General features: G+C 37.2%; 1 non-coding gene across 1 annotated transcript; it reads left to right on the forward strand.

Moving 5' to 3' along the window:
• Positions 1-1,730: 1,730 nt before the first annotated feature.
• TRNAS-GGA (transfer RNA serine (anticodon GGA)) lies at positions 1,731-1,803 on the forward strand. The gene has a single exon. It is a non-coding gene; the product is annotated as a tRNA-Ser (tRNA).
• Positions 1,804-10,319: the final 8,516 nt, after the last annotated feature.

Raw genomic sequence — 10,319 nt, forward strand, 5'->3', positions numbered from 1 at the left:
TAAAACTTAACATGTGTGGCAGAATGAAATTTTGTGATAAACTGGACAGACACTGGTGGGCAAAGCCGTGGAATTCTTTGGGGTGAGCAAAAATCTCAGGAGAGAGATACTTCCTTTATATTAGCAGAATAATGGAAATTTTTAGTTATAATTGATATTTCTACTTCATTTTTTACAGCTTATCAAAACTCTCTATATAGGTATGCACATATATATTTTATTACACAAAATATTCACAAAGATCAGTAATTCTTGGTGATCTCATATTTTTGTCATAACAGAAGCATATGAATGCTGTGCCAAGCAAAATGGTTAAATATTCACTTAGTGAAGTGAATATTTATTCTCTGTCACAACATTCACTGACTAGTCATTCACTGTTACTTTCATCTTGACCAGTTTATCTTGAAGAAATAAGACATATCCTTATTGATGCTTTTGATTTTTTCCCTCAAAGTTTGAAAGTGAAAGTCTCTCAGTCGTGTCCAACTGTTTGCGACCCCATGGACTACACAGCCCACGGAATTTTCCAGGCCAGAATACTGGAGAGGGTAGCCTTGCCCTTCTCCAGAGGATCTTCCCAACCTAGGGATCGAACTCAGGTCTCCCTCATTGCAGGCGGATTCTTTACCAGCTGAGCCACAAGGGGATCTCTTATTTCAATTTAAATCACTTATTGCTAAGAGTATTTGTCACTTGTATTTTATTATGCATGTTCTCTTGATTCACCATGGGGAAAATACATATGCATCTGTTATGAACTGCTATTCTCATTTCCAGAGAATAATAATTCTGCCTTATTTGGACATACATATCCCCCATGTTTGCTTTAGAATGTTTTACTATTTTATAACAAGTAATACAGTAGTTCCAAATTGAGCATAATCTCATATTCACCAAGAATAATATAACTAAATTTAAAATATGACTTCCTTCCCTTTTGGGAGGAAGGCTTCCCTGATAGTTCAGTTGGTAAAGAATCCACCTGTAATTCAGGAGACCCCGGTTTGATTCCAGGGTCAGGAAGATCCACTGGAGAAGGGATAGGCGACCCACTCCAGTATTCTTGGGCTTCCCTGGTAAAGAATCTGCCTGAAATGCGGGAGACCTGGGTTTGATCCCTAGGTTGGGAAGATCCTCTAGAGAAGGGAAAGGCTACCACTCTAGTACTCTGGCCTGAAAAATTCCATGGGCTGTGTAGTTCATGGGATTGCAAACAGTCGGACACAACTGAGAGACTTTCACTTTCCCCATTGGAAGAATAATGCTATTAATCTTACTGGCTTTTCTAATGTGAGATCTTAAAATTGATTTAACAATCAATAATGGACAAATGTGAAGTAGATGTAACTTTGCAGCTTCCTAGGAGAACTTTGAGAATTAGAACTTTTCCCAGCATAATTTCATTGGTGACAAGCTGTCAATGGAATCAACCAAGTGGACAGAGTTATGACTACCCTTAAAGTACTTTACTTCTTTAGGGGGCAGATTTTGCCCCTGGAAACATATATAGATGGGTTTTCATATTTTCTTTCACTTGTATAGTTCTTAAATGTATCATTCCTTGAATTCAACTGTCTGATTTTTCTACATGTCAAGGACACTTTGTAATTTTTCAATAAATCCTGTCACTAATTTGTAAAAAATATAATAAATCTCTTCCCCTACTCTCTCTGTTTATGATAGATCCTCAGGCCTGAGTATCTGAAGATTAAGAACCCTAGAGAGCTTCCCTGGTGGCTCAGAGGTTAAAGCATCTGCCTGGAATGCTGGAGACCCAGGTTCGATTCCTGGGTCAGGAAGATCCCCTGGAGAAGGAAATGGCAACCCGCTCCAGTACTCTTGCCTGGAGAATCCCATGGAGGGAGGAGCCTGGTAGGCCAGAGTCGGACACGACTGAGTGACTTCACTTCACTTCAGAGAGGATATAACCGGGTACAGGGACTCAGGAAAGCTAATATTTAGTCATTTATTTTTCTAAGTTTGCTTTCTGACATATTGCTTTAACATTTTAGAAGGGCAGAGCCAAGGCTCTGGCTCATGACTCAGAACCCAGATGGGGCTTCTGCTCCTCTCTTGTCAGACACAATTTGTCTCCTAGTTTCCCGTTGTTCTAGTCTTTAGCATCGTGTTTGATATTATCCAGTCTTCTTCCTTCGTTCGCCCACTTGTATATAATCTATTGCTCTGAGAGTTTAGATCCTTAAATTCTCCCAGTTCCTCTATAGTTTGCATTCCTTGGCAGTAACTCAATTGGAACAACACTGGCTTCACTCTTGGCCCATGTGTTTGGCAAACTTTAGTTTCCTACTCTCTATAGATGGGTTTCAGAAACACAACCCTGGCTTGAGTTGCAGACTTCGTGTTTGCAATTATCTGAAGAATTTGCCCTCAGTAAGGTATGCTACTGGCAAACCATGCAGCAGTCCAGTGACCCTCCGGAGTTGCATGGTTTCCTCTCCAGTTAACACTGTTTTTATTTCTGGGCCAGACACATCAGGATGTGATCTGATGCCTACCACCTAGCAAAGAACAGCTTTATACCTTTGTTTGGGTAAACTTAATTCAGAATTTGTATGCTGACTGATGGGACAAAATAGAACCTCCTTTCCAAAACTTTAGTATATGAGTACCACACCAGTTTATACCAATTTCTACATCTATTTTTTTTTCACATTCACACTTTCAGCTCTGCAGTTCATGCCATTTCAATGAAACTGTTTTCCACAAGGCTCTAGTAATGGCTTCTCAGAAAATATAGTAGATGATTTGTAACTCTTGAATACTTGACTTCTAGGGAGTATTTTTAAACATTAGTTAGTCATTCTCTCTGTTACTGTCTGAATGTTTGTGACAGCCCCCTCCGTGATTAATGTTTAAATGTTAACACCCAACATGATATTTAGAAGGTATGGTCTTTTGGGGGGTGATTAGACATGAGAACTGGACCTCACAGGTCTCTTGAAAAGAGACCTCACATTGCTCCTCAGTCCCTTACTTACGTAAGTGTGCTTGTTTTAAATGATTATCTTCCAACCAGATTGTCAGCTCAGTGAGGGATGGTACTACATCTCATTTCTCCACTCCCATGTTTCTGGTTTCTAGCTCATTTACTGACATCTTAAATAGTTAATACTATAAATGTTGTAAATAGAGGAATTTTGTACCTTCCCAAACGATTAAGATTTATTTGAAAGCATTCAAAAGCTTTCACTTGTTACTGAGGAAGCCAAAGTCCTTAATTTACATTATCTTATAAGACTATAAAACCTAGCTCTTCAGTTGTTTAGTTTTTGCTTTTTTTGAATTATTTTCCTGTAATATTTTTCCTTTGGTTATTCCCATAACAGTTTCCTTACTTTTCTTAAGTACACTTGGCATTGGCTTATGCTGGTCTTCTCTGTTACTATTTCCTCTGACTGGAATGCTGTTCCTAGTTCAATACAGTTCAGTCACTCAGTCATGTCCGACTATTTGCAGCCCCATGGACGGCAGCACACCAGGCTTCCCTGTCCATCACCAACTCCCGGAGCTTACTCAAACTCACGTCCATTAAGTTGGCGATGCCATCCAACCATCTCATCCTCTGTCATCCCTTTCTCCTCCCACCTTCAATCTTTCCCAGCATCAGGGTCTTTTCAAAGATAAGATGTTCCCAGAGATATCCACATAAATTTCAACAACCTAATATCTCTACTTAAGTCTAAGCTTCTCAAGGACATATGTCCCAGCCCACTATTTAAACTTTCAACTTGTCCTCACCCAAAGTCCACATATATATAATGCAATGTCCCTGACTTATTTTCCACCCTAACAATTACAAACAGCTAATTATTGTATTTTGCTTGTATATTGTTTATTTTACATATCTTCCTACCTCCTTTAAAATGTAAGCTCCATGAGCACAGTGGATTTTGTCCCTTTTTGTTTACTGCTGCATCCCCAGTATCTAGAATATGTTTGCGTTTATAGAATAAGTGAATAAGTTAAGAATAAATAAATATAAAATATATAGATATATTCTTTAACACTTTTAATCATATTCATTTTTAAGCACAACTTATGCTTCCTATTTGACTACAGTTTCTGCTATTTATTCTTTTATTTCCATTAGACAATTTTATGTCTATTTTCTACTATCCATATGTCATGATGAGATGAAAGAAATAATTTTATTCATGTGGTTTACTTAACATCGTGTTAGAATACATTCTTAGTGAGTATCACTATATGAGAATGATTCATGGTATTGCTGACTCTATTTCTGAAAATCCTGCTTACTTATACTTGATTTTCTCTAATTAACAGACATTTTATTAAAATGGCTTTACACAGAAGCAAATTAAACAATTTATTTAGATACTGTATCATGATTTCCCACTATTCTGAGTGTCATCAAATAAATTGACCATTCATGAATTTGGTTATATTTAATATGATTTGACAAGATTGATATGTCTGTTAGTGTTATTAGCAGAATAGAGACTGACTAGCTTTTTTTTCTTCCTCAAAATGAACATATGACATTCGTCTTTTGCCCGTGAACTGCTGTACATCCAAAGACCATCACAGTGGGGCAAAAGGAATCCGGTATATTTCATTAGTATATATCTTGCTCTTGATTCTGTTCTACAAAAGGCAAGTACATAGAGTAGTAGAGTTTCTAGCTTTTGTTGAAACACAATGTAGTTGTGTAATAGCTTGTCTGAATTCATGTTTACAGCAAATGACACAATGAATTGGCAGCACAGGACATCCATATCTCCACTAGCATAGCTTGTCCTTTAAGAATAGTCAGTAATAACATAGTGTTTGAAAGACTATGAATGCCCCAAATCACCAGATTTGGTTTAAGGTGTTATTCAATTGCATTTTCAGGATGTGGCTCTGGATTCTTTTGACTGCTGCAGTCAGTGGCACTCAACTGTCACATATGCTTAGCCAATGCTGCCATCAACATTCCACTGGAGTGTTGCAACCTCAAGATGGACTTTTCCAGGTGAGGTATGGCAGGTGGGTTCCATTTGACTGCTACCATACTTTTATCAGTAGATGAATGATTAATGACTGGATTCTCAGATGGCTTTAAAAATGTGTTTTCAATAACTCTGTCTCTTACCTTTGGTCCTGGTACCTCACAAGCATATAACTATTTAATTAACATGCATCAAAAGAGTCCTGAAACTCTATGGGTCCAAGTCTGAATTAGTCTCAGTTCAGTTCAGTTCATTTCAGTCGCTCAGTCGTATCCGACTCTTCGCAACCCCATGAATCACAGCACGCCAAGCCTCCCAGTCCGTCACCAACTCCCGGAGTTCACTCATACTCACGTCCATCCTACTACTTGCTTTACACTAAAACATAACATATGCAGTTCCCATACTAGCCAAAATCACGTAGTCACACACATGCCCACAAATGTTAACATTTTTAATGCAAGAAGTAACTTTATAGGAACTTTATCTACTTGGCACACTCTACACAGAAATTCATATTTCTGCTCTATTTAATTTCTTGTATTGGAAAAAAATTATGAAATTCAATTTGCAGCAGTGTACTCTTTCTCTAAGTGTGATCTATCAGCCAACTGCAAAAATTACCCAAGGTACATCATAAAATTTTAGATTTCTGGAACACAATCAATATTTACTGAATCCCTAGGTTTAGAGTCTAAGAACATTAACATTTTGACCTGAGCCAGATTATTTTAAAGTGTACAGCAGTTTGAAAACACAAGTTAGAAATGCTTGCTGGAGATTCTACATCAGTTCCACCAGCTATATACATTTAAAATTGTAACTATTATCTCTGCAATCATTTCAAGGTACTACAAAAGGTCCTTAAAACAAATTGCTCTTTATTTCAGTAAGAAATTATCCAAATATTTTAAACATCCAAGAGAACATTTTACCAGCAAATAAAGGTTCTCTCATGGCCAATCAGTCAGTTCAATTCAGTCGCTCAGTTGTGTCCAACTCTTTGAGACTCCATGAATCACAGCACGCCAGGCCACCCTGTCCATCACCCACTCTCAGAGTTCACTCAAACTCATGTCCATTGAGTCGGTGATGCCATCCAGCCATCTCATCCGCTGTTGTCCCCTTCTCCTCCTGCCTTCAATGTGGCAGATATTACTTTTGATATTCTTTCATAGGCTTCCTTATGTTTTTTCAATGGCTGCAACTGGTCATTCATATCGATTGCTGCTATAAAAATCACTGTTTCTCTTGCTTATTTTCATGTGTGCACATCATTTGAAAACACAGGCATGCTCATGAATATATTATTTATATCTTTTGTATACCTATACATGTACAGACATCAGAAAACACACATATACATACAAATATGTATCTGCATATACATATGTATGCATGAGAATATACAGACATACATACATGCCATACAAATGCATGTATACACATAAATGAAAACATGAGCAAAGCAAACACATGTGCACATGTCCCCATGTACATATATATTTTTGACTCCCATGCTTTGTACCAGACATTCTTGAGAATATCATGGAAACAATTATTTACTTATCATTCAGTTTTCTTTCCATAGTGGTTTATGTTTCTTCCCTCAAATATAGAAGACTTTATAGTGATAGAAATGTTTTTTTATACCTTCTTCCCTCTGTTGAGCTAAGATTCTAATGACTTTATAGGCTATATTCTACTATGAACATGATGATATATAATACTCTACTGTTAATCCCTTAGTTGTGTCCAACTCTTTGCGAGCCTATGGACTGTAGCCTGCTGGGCTCCTCTGTTCATGGAGTTCTCTAGTCAAGAACACTGGAGTGGGTTGCCATTTCCTTTTCCAGGGGTTCTTCCCAACCCAGGGATAGAACTCAGGTCTCCTACATTGCAGGCAGATTATTTACCACCTAAGACATCAAGGAAGGCCTAATATAATACTCTAGCAAATGTCTGAATACTGGGAACAAGAAAATAAGGGGCAGAAGAGAATGAGAAAGTGAGTCAGTGAATTGAAGGAATAGATAGAAAGTGAAATCAGGATAATGAACATCAAAATGTATAGGCTTAATACCAAAAGCAACAAATTCACAGTGGAGGAAAGATCACAAAGAATTCCACAAAGTAGAAACTTGGAGAGTATGGGCTTTAACAACTGCACATAACCCTGATTTTTCTTGGAATTAGTTTTCTTTACTTTGGATAGTGATATTTTTAATCTGACATTTTTACAAATAACTTCAAAAAGAATCTTGTCAAACCTCCTCATTTAAGAAAGACTCACTAATTAATTAAAGTAAGAACACTCTTTATGAGTATATTGCAATGTTTGACTTTACTTTCATCCCTCTGGCTTCTCTCAACTTAGGGTAGAAATAAAGAGAAATGTCTTCCTACTCCATCTACCCTTACTGTACTTTGATAATTTCTTGAAAATATCTGAGTATATTTCTATAAAAATGTTTGAATTCCTAAGTAGGGTAGTGAATTTGGCAGATAAAAACCAAGATTTGTTATTTTTCTATAATATGTAAGCTTTGGTCAAAAATCAAAAACTTCAGAGCAATCATTTACATTAAATAAAATTTAGTTACTACATTGAAAAATGCAGCCATTGTTTTTGAAATTTAAAACAAAATCTTTCCTTATTTACATGTAATTTTCTTACTAGATTATTATTAAGAAAGCCCATTGACAAAAATCTTATGGAAATTTAAACATAATTAAAAACATGGAAAATGATTGATATCAATAATTCTTTTAAATATCTTCATTGATAAAATTTTGACATTTCAGTAGTCTAATTTAACAAAATTAAGGTAAAAGAAACTTATTCTTGCTAGATTTGTGACAGTTTTAAAATGAGGAGACTATTCACTTACAACTTTCCATGAATAAAATTTCCATTTCTATTTTTTTTGTATTTGTACACTAAACAATAGATTTGTATATCTAACAAGACCCACCAAACAATTAATTTTAAAATTACATTTCCCAATTTATTTCCCAAATTTGGTAGATATTTTTGTCTTTTTGTTCTTGTTTTTCCCTGCCTCAGACAACAGTTTCGCCAGCGAACAGTAATTGTAACAGAATGTTACTTGATTAATTTTATTTTGAAAGATCTTGCAGTACTAGGCTAGAGATTTTCTTTTAATTTTATATTCCTGTTATTTTTTACTCACGTATTTACCCTGCTGCTGCTGCTGCTGCTGCTGCTGCTGCTGCTGCTGCTGCTGCTGCTGCTGCTGCTGCTGCTGCTGCTGCTGCTGCGTCACTTCAGTCGTGTCCGACTCTTTGCGACCCCATAGACGGCAGCCCAGCAGGCTCCCCCGTCTCTGGGATTCTCCAGGCAAGAACACTGGAGTGGGTTGCCATTTCCTTCTCCAATGGGTGAAAGTGAAAAGTGAAAGTGATGTCGCTCAGTCATGTCCGACTCTTCATGACCCCATGGACTGCAGCCTACCAGGCTCCTCTGTCCATGGGATTCTCCAGGCAAGAGTCCTGGAGTGGGGTGCCACATGTTTACCCTAACAGCATTATTTAGTATTTGTCAGGCAGTATGTATACCAAGTACTAGGAGGTCATACATCAAGGGATTTACATATAGTAATAAATTTAATCTGTCCAATGAAGAGAATTTCATTCATGATTGCAGCAAGGTTAAGTGATTTTCCCCAGGTTATACTGTAACTCAATGGGAAAGCCAGGATATAAATTGGCTTGAGGGGCTTTTGTCCATCCTTCTGTTCTTTGAGCTGTTTGTTCACAATATATTGTTGTTATTTTATTTTAAATTATCATTTAATGTTTTTAAGTTTATATATTGAAACAATTTGTCACAGAGAGTTGCAAAGATAGTGTGGAGAGTTCTCCTGCACATTTCACTCAGTTTCCCATAATGTTAACATCCTGCATAACGATTATACAATTACCGAAACAAATAAATTAACTTTGTTATAATTTATTAACTAAACTATGTATACATATTTTGAAATTTCACCCTTTTTTTTCCAGTAAATATCATTTTCCTATTCTGAGATCCAGTCCAGGATCCCACACTTATTTAGCTTTCTTGTCTCAATCCCTTCTAATCAGTGACAGTTCTGTCTTTCCTGATCCTCAAAGATTTTAACACTTTGATGCAATAGTGGTCAGGTATGTTGTAGAATGTCCTCCACTTTTTGTGTATCTTATGTTTTCTCATGATTAGATTGAGGTTACGGACTTTAAGAAGAAAAGTCTATTTGATGTCTTCAGGGAAATATGGTGTATATATATACAGCTTAGTATTATTTATGTTAACATTTACCACTTGGTTAAGGTAATGTCTGTCAAATTTCTTCACCATAAAGATGGTATTATTTTCCATTTATAACTAATGAATATTTGGGATGATGTAATTTGAAGCTGCAAAATACTATATTTCACCTTAAACTTTTGTTATACTAATTTAGCATCCATTGTGCTAAATTTAGTCGCTCAGTCATGTCCAACTCTTTGTGACCCCATGGACTGCAGCTTGCCAGGCTCCTTTGTCCATGAGGATTCTCTAGGCAAGAATAATGGAGTGGGTTGCCATGCCCTCCTCCAGGGGATCTTTCCAACCCAGGGATTGAACCTAGTTCTCCAGCATTGCAGGCAGATTCTTAACCATCTGAGTCATCAGGGAAGCCCTTAGCATGCATTCAGTTCAGTTCAGTCGCTCAGTTGTGCCTGACTCTTTGCAACCCCATGAATCACAGCCCTCCCTGTCCATCCCCAGCTCCCGGAGTTCACTCAGACTCACGTCCATCAAGTCAGTGATGCCATCCAGCCATCTCATCCTCTATCATCCCCTTCTCCTCTTGCCCCCAATCCCTCCCAGCATCAGAGTCTTTTCCAATGAGTCAACTCTTCGTATGAGGTGGCCAAAGTACTAGAGTTTCAGCTTTAGCATCATTCCCTCCAAAGAAATCCCAGGGTTGATCTCCTTCAGAATGGACTGGTTGGATCCCTTTGCAGTCCAAGGCACTCTCAAGAGTCTTCTCCAACACCACAGTTCAAAAGCATAAATTCTTCAGTGCTCAGCCTTCTTCACAGTCCAACTCTCACATCCATATATGACCACTGGAAAAACCATAGCCTTTTGGTCTTCAATAAATATTATAGTGTTCTAATGGTGATATTGCATTTCCCTCATATGTTTACATTTATTAATTGATATTCTCCTGTAAGGAAGAGTTATCCTTTACCCTTCCTTATTATCTTTATATAAGTTAAACAATAAGAAATAAAATGTCCCTGCTCTCCACCATATTTAGCAATTTGGGTTCTCTCACAATTTTGCACAGA

Source organism: Ovis canadensis, chromosome 4 (assembly GCF_042477335.2).
Source record: "Ovis canadensis isolate MfBH-ARS-UI-01 breed Bighorn chromosome 4, ARS-UI_OviCan_v2, whole genome shotgun sequence".
Taxonomy (NCBI): domain Eukaryota; kingdom Metazoa; phylum Chordata; class Mammalia; order Artiodactyla; family Bovidae; genus Ovis; species Ovis canadensis.